Source organism: Tamandua tetradactyla, chromosome 8 (genome assembly GCF_023851605.1).
Source record: "Tamandua tetradactyla isolate mTamTet1 chromosome 8, mTamTet1.pri, whole genome shotgun sequence".
NCBI classification, from domain to species: domain Eukaryota; kingdom Metazoa; phylum Chordata; class Mammalia; order Pilosa; family Myrmecophagidae; genus Tamandua; species Tamandua tetradactyla.
Window position 1 is genome coordinate 258,017 of NC_135334.1, and position 12,444 is coordinate 270,460.

Below are 12,444 nucleotides of genomic sequence, written 5' to 3' on the forward strand. Positions count from 1 at the left end.
CTTATTTTTTTGGGTGCATGGTCCGTGAATTGAACCCAGGTCTCCCACATGAAAGGCGAGCATTCCAACTTGCCTTTGCACCCTCCTTGCTCACTCCAGGAGGGTCTTTTTATCAGAAGGAAATAGTTTGTTTTGATCTGCTGGGAGCCAAGAGGAAGGTGAAATCTGTAGAAAGTTCCCCATCTCCAGCCCTGGTTCTCTGTGTATTTATAGATTAATAATGAATTAATTAAGTCATTTTGGAATGTGTGTCTGGTGAAGATTTTGGCTTAATATATGACTATCAGTGATTTTATCTGCTTTGGGACAAATTTTGTGGACATGTAAATTATGTGCCCTGATGAGAACTTTCTTTCCTTTCTCCTTTTTTCCTCTTTTCTTTCTCCTTTTTCATGCCTTTCTCACCCTCTCTTCTCTTACCTCTTTCCCTCTTTAATATCCTCCCTCATCCTTCTCTTCTTTATCTTGCCTTCATTCTCTGCTTCTCCCATATTCCTTCTTTCTCTTGCTATTCCTTTTTCTCTCACATATAAAAAAAGATGGTTCTGCTGCTTGTGTTTCTCTATTACTGTATTCTACATTTCTGCAGTTTTTCCTTTAGAAGAGCTGAGAAAATTTTCAGTGCTTCATGTATGAGATGAGAAGAAAAAAATGTCAAGAAATTGTTTCTATCAAGATCTTCCTGGATTTTCCAGACTGGCAGATCCATTCCTTTGTGAAATGAAGTGGTTTAGATCACATCCGTTACCTGTCAACAAACAGCATCTCAGCAACATCAGGGGTGAAGAAACAACATGGCTTTGCAGCTGCTGGTTTTCCAGTGTTCCATTAACTCTCTGTCTCTTGAATGTGATATCATTATTTCAGTGCTAGCATCTAAAAAGGATTTAAGTGCTAGCATCTAATTTTCATGTTGCCATTGATGGATGATCACTACTAACTTGGAGTTTCTAGGACAGTCAGCCTTTCAGATGGCCCTGATCATACCTCCCTTCTGGTGTTCATACCCTTCTCTATTTCCCACCTACCCACAATGTTTAGGACTACTCTGTAACCAAGAGAATATGGTGTGTATAACTTCTGAGGATTTTGCTGTTTCCACATGGCCTTTAACTTGGACCACTGGCTCTGGGGTAAGCCAGCTGAGATAGCTGAGATTTCCTAAGGACATCTCAGCAGTGCCAATTTGTTAACCATATGAGTAAAGCACTATGGAGAGGGATACTTCAGCTCCCATCAAGGTCCAAACGGGCGCTTGCTGCACAATAGAGGCCAATCTGGAGAATCCTAGGAAGTGGGAGAGTTCTCTTAATAACAAAATTCAGAATCTTTTTCATATATAGTTTTGGAATCTGAAGGAACAAAGTATTTGCCTAAAGTCTCTCAGTTAGTACTGAGCTCGGAGTAAATCCACTAAATCTTAGTCCAGGGCTCTTTCCACCGCACCGTGTTAGGTAGACTCTCTGTAATAAAAAAGAAATTTATTCATTCTACAAATATTCATTGACATCCATTGACGAGACATTGTACTAGGTACAGGGATGGTCTCCTTCATGAAATTTAGAGTCTAGTATGGGATACAAACTATAAATGAGTAAATAAAGCCGTAATTGCTAACTGTGGGATGTTTCATGATAGAAGTCAGAGTTCAGTAACAGAGTATACCAGGAAAGACTATTTGGAATAGGGTTGCCAAGACAGCTTCTTTGACAAAGTTAACTCTCCATCTCCATCCCAAAAGGGTGGGAAGGAGATATCCAGGGAAAGAGTGGGATGGAGTGTGCTTAAGTACCTGGAAGAGGGATTGGCACATGTGAAGAAGCTGAGATAGGCGAGTTGGGGGTAGAGGGTCATCAAGGAACTGACTAGTCACTGATGCTGGAAGGTGGGGTGCTATGGACAGAATCTGTTCAATGAGGTCAAAGTGGGCAGGGGAAGCCACACTGCAATGCCCCACATGGGGGTGTATCAATCAGGGCTCTCCAGAGAAACAAAACCACTCAATAGGAGATATAAATAGACAGGTATAGAGAGATGGATAGAGATAATGGGTAGATGAATGATAGAAGATAGATACAGATAGTTGATATAAATCGATGATAGATAGACAAACATTTTTTCAAGGAATTTTTATACTTTTGGGAGCTTGCAAGTCTGAAATCTTTGGGACAGCCTTACAGGCTGGAAATGCAGTCAAAGTAGATGTGATAGTCTTGAAGAAGAATTTCTTCTTTTGGGGAAAGCCTTAATTTTTGCTCTCAAAGCCTTCAACTGGATGAAGCCTTCCCACATTATGGAGGGTAATCTCCTTTACTTTGAGTCAACTTATTGTTATCTTCACGATAATGTCAAAATTAGTGCTTGATTAATTAATTGGGTATTATAGGTTAGCCAAGTTGACACATAAAACTAAACCATCACACCAGGTTTAGCAGTTTGAACTTAATCTGAAGTTCAATAACTACTCAAGTTTAAAAAAGAAGATTGATGTGGTCCAATAATGTTTTATAAAGGCCAGTCTGGTGTTTGAGTGGAGGTTCGGATGGAAGCAGGAAAAACATTTGGAGGGCTTCTATAAGTCTCTGCATAATGTATAGGGGAGAGGTGACCATAGCTTTAAGACACAGAGAAGTTTAAGAAATATTTTGGAAATAAAATCAACAGAACTTGAAGTAAGGGGAAGGAAAAGGGAGGTGCCAAGAATATTTTGTGCATTTCTGGCCCAAGCAACTGGTTGGACCATGGTGCCATTTACTGAGGTAAACTGAAACAAGAGCAGGTTGATGAGAGAAGGAGGGTATTTGGCCTATCTTAACTTTGGGGTATAGTGATGGTGTCAAGTGAAGTGGTCAAGTAGATGGCCTGCTGCTTAGAAGAGATATCACAGCTAGAGGAGTGGATTTAAGTATAATCAGCACACAGAGGGTCTGGATGCCATGATGGGGGGGGGGGGGGGGTGTTCTAGTTTGAAAGCTGCGGGAATGCAATATACCAGAGATGGAAAGGCTTTTAAAAAGGAGAATTTATTAAAGTTGCAAGTTTACAGTACAAAAGCCATGAAAATGTCCAAAATAAATGTCCAATCTAAGGCATTGAAGGAAAGATACCTTGATTCAGAAGGCTGATGATGTTTGTGGTTTCTCTCTTAGCTGGAAAGGCACATGGTGAGATCTGCTAGCTTTCTCTTCAGCGGCTTCCCTGGGGGCTCTGTCTGTTCAGTTGGCTCTGTCAGTTCTGGTGTCTCTGGTTGCTCTAAAGCTTTTTCCAAAATGGTTCCCTCTTAAAGGGCTCCAGGAAGCAACCCCACCTTGAATGGGTTGAGGTACACCTCCATGGAAACCATCTAATCAAATGCTTCACTCAACAATATTGAATGAGGATTAAAGGACATGATTTTTCTGGGATACAGATTCAAACTGGCACAGGATGAGATCACTAGGGGAGGCAAGATGTTGACTGTGGCTGCTGGGGAAGTCCTACTGGAGTGTTTTTACAGAGCCCTGAGTTTTTCTTTAGACAAGTTGAAGTCTCCTCCAGCTTCTTAAACTGAAATCTTAAACAGGATTTCATTTTATTGTGTTGACATTGGTTTCAGCTTTGGAGGACTCACCTGGGTGGTGATATGCTGACCTACTTTGTCCTTTTGATCTGCAGGAGGATAATGAGGCAGAATAAACAGAAGAGCACATTTCGTATCAATGCTAATGGTCTATATCCAACTTTGACATCATTTCATTAAAATAAAAATATATCGCATTCCAGGGCAGCTTGGCACTTGGATGTGCTAATCACATTTCCCTGCAGATCAGAGTAATCTATATTTGTAATTTGAAAATTGCTTAGTGAATAATTGCACATTTAAGTCATTTCTGTTTCCTTTTTATTTTTTTAAGGTCATTATATTATTGCCTGTAATTAGCAGTGAGGGAAAATAAAATCATTATTATTTACGAATACAGTTTAGGCTTGGTATTCATATTAGGCATTCTGTCTTCACTCTTAGTGCTTGATTAATCAGCATGGTATCACTGAACCAGACAATTCAAATCTCTCCTTTTAAATCCAGGGAGTCTCTGGTGGCAGTCAGCTTAGTGTCTCCTTCCTCTCCTAAACCTCCCCCTCAGACCTTCCTCATGGAGCTCACACTTTGATTTAGTCCAGAAGTAACTTGGAACCCTTTACTCCCACCTGAGTCTATTAACTTTACACAAAACACATCATCCCATCCTTCATGTGCTGTGTCATGCATCATAGTGTTAAAAGCTATCTAATTCTGTTGTGAAATTTTGTTATTGTTATTATGGACAAATAAGGCTGTAACTTTTTGTTTTTTTGCAAGAACCTACTTTCTTTCCCATTTCCCACAATTTAAATCTACACACTCAAAAACATCTATTAAGAACTGGAGTTAATTTGTTTAATTTAACTTATGAAGTGTTTTAGTTTCTTAGGTGCTAAAACAAATGCCATACAATGGGTTGGCTTAACAACAGAAATTTATGGGCTCATAGTTTCAGAGGCTAGGTTTGCTTCCTCCTAGTCAGTATCTTCTAGCTGCTTTGGAGTTCTTTGGCTTTTCCAACACACAGCAATACACATGGTGACATCTTCTCCTTTCTCTTCTGGGTTCTGCTGACTTCCAAGTCCTGGCTTCTAGAAGTCCTCATGGCTTATATTTTTGTGTCCAGTTTCCTTTGTATATAAGGACTTCTGCCATACTGGATTAAGGCCCACCCTTATTCAGTTTGGGCACACCTTAACTAATAACATCTTTGAAGGTGCTCTTTACATATGAGCTCACACCCACAAGACCAGGAGTTGGTACCCGAGCCTGCCTTTTTTGGGGGGCGGGGGGGGGTATGTTTGATTCAATCTCCAATATCAACTAAAACCAACATCTAGCTGATTGTACTTAAAGGAACTGTTTTTGTAGCTGAAGCTAGTTTGTGTCTTCCACTCTCTTTCCATATCTACTCATCACCACCCATGGTCTCTTCCTTCACATTCAAGAGGATGTGATTTGTACAGTTGCAAAGTAATATAACAAATAAATGCTTCCATCTCTCTTACACAATAACTGATCTGTGTGTTAATTGGGTTTGACGTTTTACCTTTCCGTCTCCATTTCTTTTTCAGTGAAATAAGGTGTTTGGCCTGAACCCACAGCTCCTATCCAGGGATATCCTTTAGAACCACTTTGAAAGTGGGACATTTGAAAGTACCCCGCTGCCCTGTACTTGCTAGAGATTATAATTTCATGAGACTCGAGTAGGCCCTGAGCAAATATATATTTATAAATTTCCACAGATGGTTCTGATGCTTTCCTGTGCTGAAAAGCATATATCTGTGTTAGAGGATTTTAGTTCTTGCTGTACTTAAGAATTATCTGAAGAGTTTTAAAAAAAATCTTAATTCCAGTTTTCACTGCTGACTAATTAAATTGAAATCTCTGGGGATGAGACCCATACATTAATATTTTAAAATTTTTATTATTTATTTTTTTAGGTGCATGGTCTGGGAATCTAACCTGGGTTTCCCACATGAACAGTGAGCATTCTACCATTGAACCACCTAGTTACATTAATATTTAAAAAAATCTTCCCAAGTAATTACAATGTGTAGTTAAGGTTGAGAACTAGTGCTCAAAATCTATTATTGTGGTCCATTATCTCAATAAAGACAGAAGATGGGAATAGGCATTTAGAAAATTTTACAGCAATTAGACAGTTACAACTGCTAGATCTAAGTGATTGGGGTATTTTTTTTCTTCTATTACCTTTTGTTTTTACAATACTTATTTTTCCTCTATTTTTGGTCTTCTCTTCCTTTTCTATTTTTATGATTATGGTATTTTACAGAAGTATCAGACAAATTGGAAATTAATCATACCAAAAAAAAAAAAATATCCAAACAAGCAAAGCTTGGTCCTTAAGGTTGTTTGGGAGCTCTGGTGTAGACAACCTCTAAGTCACTCACAAGTCTTTGATAATGTGACTGTGATCAGGGTTGATTACAAAACCCACATACAAGCAAATCAAGGAGAAGAGTATTCCTGTGGCATATAGTAAACAGAATCATCATCCTTTAGATAAGTATTTGGAGGAACAATCAAGAAGCCCCACTCTTTTCCAGCCTAGTGACAAGATGTGAGCAAATTGGCCAATCAATTATTCTCTTCTTCAAATTTGATTCTTGAGCTTGAAATTGTTGGAGTTTATACTGAATACAAGGATACTGTGAAGATACTGCCATCAGTCCCTTAGACATGGAAACCTAGAGCCAGTACAGTTCTTTTTTCCCTATGAGACTGTGTCTCTGGGTTTTTCTTTATGTGAGCTCCCCTTTATCTTTACGAAGTCTTTCTGTCACCTACAGCTAAAGAGATTTCACTGATATTCTCTTTTGCAGTATATAACTTCCCATAATTATCTTCAGCCTTATTAAAATAAGGGGAATTTTAGTTTTGTGTTTTCCTTCGAAGATGCTTAGAAGACCTCCAGGGCTAACCAGACATACCTAGTATATTCCCTTTCTTTGTAGGTGAGCTTGACTCTCCACAGAGAGAGACTTGGAGAATGTTCTTGCTCAACCTAAATAAGACTTCTTAGAAGAACTCTGCAAGGGCCATTATGAAGTGAGCAGAGTTTCTCTAGATCTTTGCTCATTCCTGTTGTCTTTAGCTCCAGCCTTTTTGGACCTCTCCATGTAGGAATTCTTATGGCAGGCTGCTTCTCAGTCCTGTCTTCTTTCTAAGATGAAAAGTAGTCAATTTGAGTGCTTAGTTCAAGCATCAGCTTGATGCTAATTGCCAACAATAGCTTGATAACATTGACTCCTCAGAGACTCCATGCTCCAATCAAGACAAGTCATCTCAACTGTGTTAACTGACCTTCAGGAGGAACTCCAGTACCTACGTCTATTCCCTTTTGCCCCATCCTTTCCCAATCCCCACACGCTACAGTGAGTCAGAATCAAGGGTAGAACAATCCAAGCTCTATATCAGTGGTTCTCAAACTTGAGCAGGCATCAGGATCACCTGGAGTGTCTTTAAACCTTGCCCTTAGAATTTCTGATCCAGTAGTCCTGAGGCGAGGCCTGGGAATTTGCATTTGTAACAAGTTCCTAGGTGATACTCATCTTTGTGGGCTGGGAACCATACTTAGAACCACTGAACTAGATCACTGATTGTCTGGATTGTATAAGTGTAGTTTTCAGAGGGAGGAAAGGTCAAACATGGTCCCTCTATTCCATTTGGCTTGAGTGGCAAGAAATCACCTTTCTTCCTGCATTTGGATGCTTTATCTTTCTCTAAATGGCAGCCAGATATATAGTTTCCTTTGGCAGTGGTGAGTATCAACTAGTTGTAAGATCTGTGGTTTGTTTAAGGTGCAGTAATAATGTTAGTCCAGCCCTTGATTATATAAGCTATGCTTCCACAAACCTAAACAAAATGAGTTCTCCAAGGGTCCACACTAGTCTGGAGCTAGTCTGTTTTGGACCAAAGTTCTAACTAATAATCCAGTGCTTGTATGTTTTCCTTTTATTATTATCTATGAGGTCCTACCTTGGAGATAACATGGGGAGGGGAGAAAAAGTGGATAAATAAGATGAGGTTTGTGTATTCTTGTTTTTCCTGGTCAAAATATCATCATAATAGCACACTATCTCAGTAATAATATGAATAGAGGAGATGTTTTTGAAAGGATCTGATAGTTCTTGAATCCTGCCCATGATTCTGCCTGGAAACACCTTGCAAGTGACCTCAGCTCTGTGCAGTACTGACTTTTCCTTTTCCTTTGTAGAAACAGGCAAACTCAGAGAAGTCAAGTTGGAAGCCAAAAGGTAACCTGATGAATGAGTTTACCAGGGAAAATGCATTGTAATTCTTACAGAATATAGCTCAGCTTTTAAAATTTCACCTGGGTCTCAGGTCTCTAAATTTGAGCCAGACAAATTAAATGGAGGCAGACTGCCCTAAAGCCAATGTGGCAGTGACATTGGTGACACCTGGTGTGAGATCCTCAAAGGAACATGAAACTCCGGTGAGGCAATGAAGGTTATAAAGAGTAGCTGTCCTCATGGGAAGATTCTTTGACTTAGGAACTGGGCCAGCTGAGTTTGACCTTACTAAAGCATATTATCTGTAGCCTTACTGTTGTTATTCCAGCCAGGGCGACCTCTGTCGTAGTGGATGGGCTTCCCACGTTTGTGACTCTGAGGACCAGGAGCCATAGGTATCTTCCTTAGACAGATGGCCTATCCAGGAGCAGATTCTAATCACCGGTGCAGCCTAGGGAAACACAGCCAGGGGTGTCTGCTGAAACCCTCGTTGGAATTCTGGCTTATCATGACCAGTGTGGTCTGAGAGGTGTGCTGAGGATAGGAAGGGCTAACCAGGTGGAGAGGCTAAAGGCTATTTTTAAACCATCCATTTTCACAGAATAAAATTTTAGTACACTGACACAAACACTTTAAAGTCATAAAAAAAGAAATTTCCATCCTATAGTCTCCATCTGTAACTTCAGTTACGGAGTCAATTCACATTGTTATTCTGTAAAGTCGCTAATCATTGGCTAAATTTCTTTGCATTTGCTGTAAAACTTGATGCCTTATAAGGATTATTGAAATACTGTTTCATGCTCTGGCTTTGATAAATTTTGTGTATCATTAACGTACTTTCTAAATTTGTAACAATTGTCCTCTATGGTGGCTTCTCTGGTTCAAACGTCACATTGGTGACCACTACCCCCTATTCCAGACTCCCTAGCACTGGAACTCCAGCACCTCCAAACCTGGCCAAATTCTGGAACTGAATGCAGCCCCTAAACCTCTAAGATTGGTCTCACAGGTAACATTAGTCATCAGCTGGACCAGCTGAGGGCACAGGTGAATGAAGGTTCTTCCCATTTAAGGTTAGAATCTTGGCTTCGAGGTTCTGCATAGGCTTCCTCTTTCCTAGCTGCCTCCTCGCCTCTCCCTCATCCCCTGTCCGCTCCTCCCAGGCTGCAGCTCCCACTCATTCTCCCACTCCTCCCATCTCCTTTCACACCTCTTTGTCCCCTGCAGGATGTGTCAGATGGTGGTAACATTCTTTTCCTTCTGCTTTTCTTTCCTCTCCTCTTTGATTCAAGCTCTTTTTTTTTTTTTCCATTTGATTTCAGTATCAATGCTGATTTTCTTCTTTTCCTTACCAGTATTTATCATGATTCTTTGGGAAAATTCTTCCAGGCCCATCAGTTCTGGAGTTCATACCATAGCAACAGAAATGGAAGACATCTTTAGTCCAGCCAGGGTTCAGGGAAGATACCTCAATTCAGCCAGGACTCAAGTCCTTGTACATCTGCATCAAGCCTGAGCTTCACCACACCTCCTGTGGGATCCTGAGCTGGAGTCAGTGCCCTCAGGATACCTTTCTTGGGCTGGTGCAGGCTCTTCTTCCAGCACTGTCCTCCATCTCAGGGCCATCAGGACCCTCAAGAAGAGAACAGGGTGCCCAGGACAGGACATTTTAATTAGCCAGCACCATCCACTAGGTACGGTAGTGGCTATTGCTGGGGATGGCCCTGATGTTGACCCTAACACCACACCTGTCAGTGACCCTAACACCGTACTTGAGGGTGACCCTAAGTCAGTGACCCTGACACCGTACTTGTCAGTGATCCTAACACTGTACTTAGTCCACACATCTCATGTATTTTACAAGAAGACTGATTTATTGGTTTTCTACATTTTTTGGCACTTCATTATATAAATGAATCATCAGAGTGCTCTGTGAGTCCTGGTTGAAATGTGTTCTATAAGATAAGGTACTTTATTCGTGTGACAGAATAGACTCACATAAATGCGCAGTTGAGCTGGAAGTCACAAAGAGAACAGAGAGAAATTCTTAGTTACAGGACATGGAGAAAAGTGTTCTCAATGACTCTGGAGAAGTTGTGATGTTTTTCCTTTCGGAGGAAAGTGATAATTTTCTCCTTTGAGGAAATTGCCTGTCAACTTAAAACTAACTCAGGGATACAGATTTCTCTCAAAACCCAGCGCAGGCATTGTGGCCCCATAATGATCTCATTTCGAAAAGGCAATACCTGAGCAATAATTTGTGCAAGTGACTCTTAGCCTGGAGAAACCTGCACCTTGTGGCAAGTAAAGCAGTTTCAAAATGTTATTCTATCTAAATCACACAAAGTTTTTTTGTTTCTTTTTCCTGAAAATGCCTGTAATTTTTTCTAACAAGACAGAAAGACTTTGAGAAAATGTTTCAATATATTTTGTTCATTTAATAACTCCAAATAAACCATCTTTTTCCTATCATAACACTTTTTGAAACATATACTTAGCTTTTTGATTTGGAACTGACACATCACAAGTAGTATACATTTCCTGATTTGATTATGAAAAGAGGTGCCAGTGAACACAAAATCTCTACTAATGCATTGAATGAAGATTACAGGCAATTGCCCAGGTAATTGACCTACCATATTCAGATGATTGGGAAAAGCAAAGGTTTTATTGTTAGTTATATACATAATCAACTCCATCTCTACTTCCCTTTTGCAAGTATGGACCAAATATCACTGTGTCCTTGGGGGAGATGTTGCATTTCTTTAAGTCTCCTTTTCCTGGCTGCTAAATAAGAGGAATCACCTTTTTTCTTTTGCTACAGCCTTACCTTTCAGAGCTGACAGAATAAGTCTGAGAGGAGGGAGGTATGGATAGCAGTCAGTGAGTGAGAGAGGTTGTGAGCTATTCTTTCATGGCACCTCCACCAGCTTCATCAGGTACCAGGTAACCAATAAAGAAACGCAAATTGCCTCTCTGTTGTGGAGGTTCCCAAGACCTCTGCCCTCCCCTAAACACATGCAACCCCACTTAGTAAGGGTGAGCCTTTCTGGTATGAACTTCTCTTATCCAGCTGCCATTTAAAGAAATTTATTCCAAATTTCATGTGATTGCTCCTAGGCTTTTGACCTGATTCCATTAAAGGGACAAGGAAGGGAAGTTCAAACTAAATTCCTCCTTTCTCAAAGGCGAGGAGGTTGGGAAAGAGATGTGAAGCAGAAAAGACTGCTGGTATATGCCATCCTGACCAAAAGAGGGAAAAGAAGTATAACAAATAAGGTATCAGTGGCTGGGAGAGATTCAAATAGAGTTGAGAGGCTACTCTGGAGGTCACTCTTATGCAAGCTTCAGTTAGACATTACTACCTATCATAACTTGCCAATCCCCAACCAAAACCATTCCAGCCAGTCCTAAAAATACACCTAGGACAATATATAAGATTCTATGAAGATTCCAAACCTATAACCTACAGATGGGTCCCTGCACCACATAAGTCCTGAAATGCAGAGGGACCAGCCTTTCCATAACGTCAACCAATTCCAACACCCATCCCATATTATCGACAGCCCCTTCCAACATGAAAAGTTAGAATGGGCATAGCTCAAATACCACTAAAGAGTAGGAGAAAGATCAAAGGTGATAGTGGAGTTATATAGAAAAGGTAGGGTTTATCAAATGAGTATGATTGCTGAATCATTTTACTGATATTTCTTTTAGTCTCCAGTATCTTAGAGCAGCTAGAAGTAAAAATCTAAAATTGTGGAATTGTAACCCATACCAAACTCTGAAATCTGTTCTACAACTAATTGTTGCAATGTGCTTTGAAGTTTATTGCTTTTTTGTATATATGTTATTTTAAACAAAAGAAAAAAAAAAGCCCATTGTGATGATAAATGCACATATGATGATATTGTAAACCATTGACTGTATATTCTGGATGATTACATGGTATGTAAATATACAATACATCAATAAAAAATAATTTTAAAAAATATACAAGAGAAGGTGGAGTTATCAAAGAGAACATAGGATTTAAGAAATGAGGATGACTCCTGAATCATTGTATTGATTTCTTTTAGTCTCAAGTGTCTTGGAGCAGCCTGAAGTAAAAACCTAGAATTGTGGAATTATAACCCATACCGAACTCTAAAATCTGTTCTATAGCTAATTGTTGTGGTGTGCTTTGAAATTATTTGCTTTTTTGTGTGTATGTTATTTTTCACAATTAAAAAAAAAGAAAATCTCAAAAGACCAGTGTAAGTGGGAAATGTCTCTGGCATGTTCATGGGGATACACAGCCAACTCAATGCAGGCTTGCCTGGTCCTTTAACTGTTTGAGCCCATAGCCCTAACTGGGTGATTGCTGCTCTCAGCACTCAGCCAGTCATTTGTAATCTTCTCTATTTACCCATCCCAGCTCCTTACCTCCCACTTTGGAAAATATTCTGGTCATGGCTCATGTTTGTTCGAATTCATATGATCTGAATTGACATCACCCTAATGCATAGGGTCAGAGGTCATATCTGGGAGGAAGTCTTTAAGGCTTGTCAAAATCAAAAGCTTTCTTGTCTCAATGCTTCAAGCTTTCAGCACAGATTGGGATAG

The 12,444-nt window shown here is 39.9% G+C and overlaps 1 long non-coding RNA gene across 14 annotated transcripts in view; it reads left to right on the forward strand.

Annotated features, from left to right (window-relative positions):
* Positions 1 to 12,444, forward strand: part of LOC143643991 (uncharacterized) — a 160,315-nt gene that overhangs the window by 84,278 nt on the left and 63,593 nt on the right. For 7 of the 14 annotated variants that reach the window (XR_013156428.1, XR_013156429.1, XR_013156430.1 and 4 more), the window contains one exon: positions 540 to 12,011. The exons of 3 other annotated variants lie outside the window; for them this stretch is intronic. This is a non-coding gene — a long non-coding RNA (uncharacterized LOC143643991). Of the gene's footprint in view, positions 1 to 539; positions 12,012 to 12,444 lie in introns of those variants that run through there. 4 more of the 14 variants (XR_013156418.1, XR_013156420.1, XR_013156421.1 and 1 more) reach the window with 2 other exon arrangements.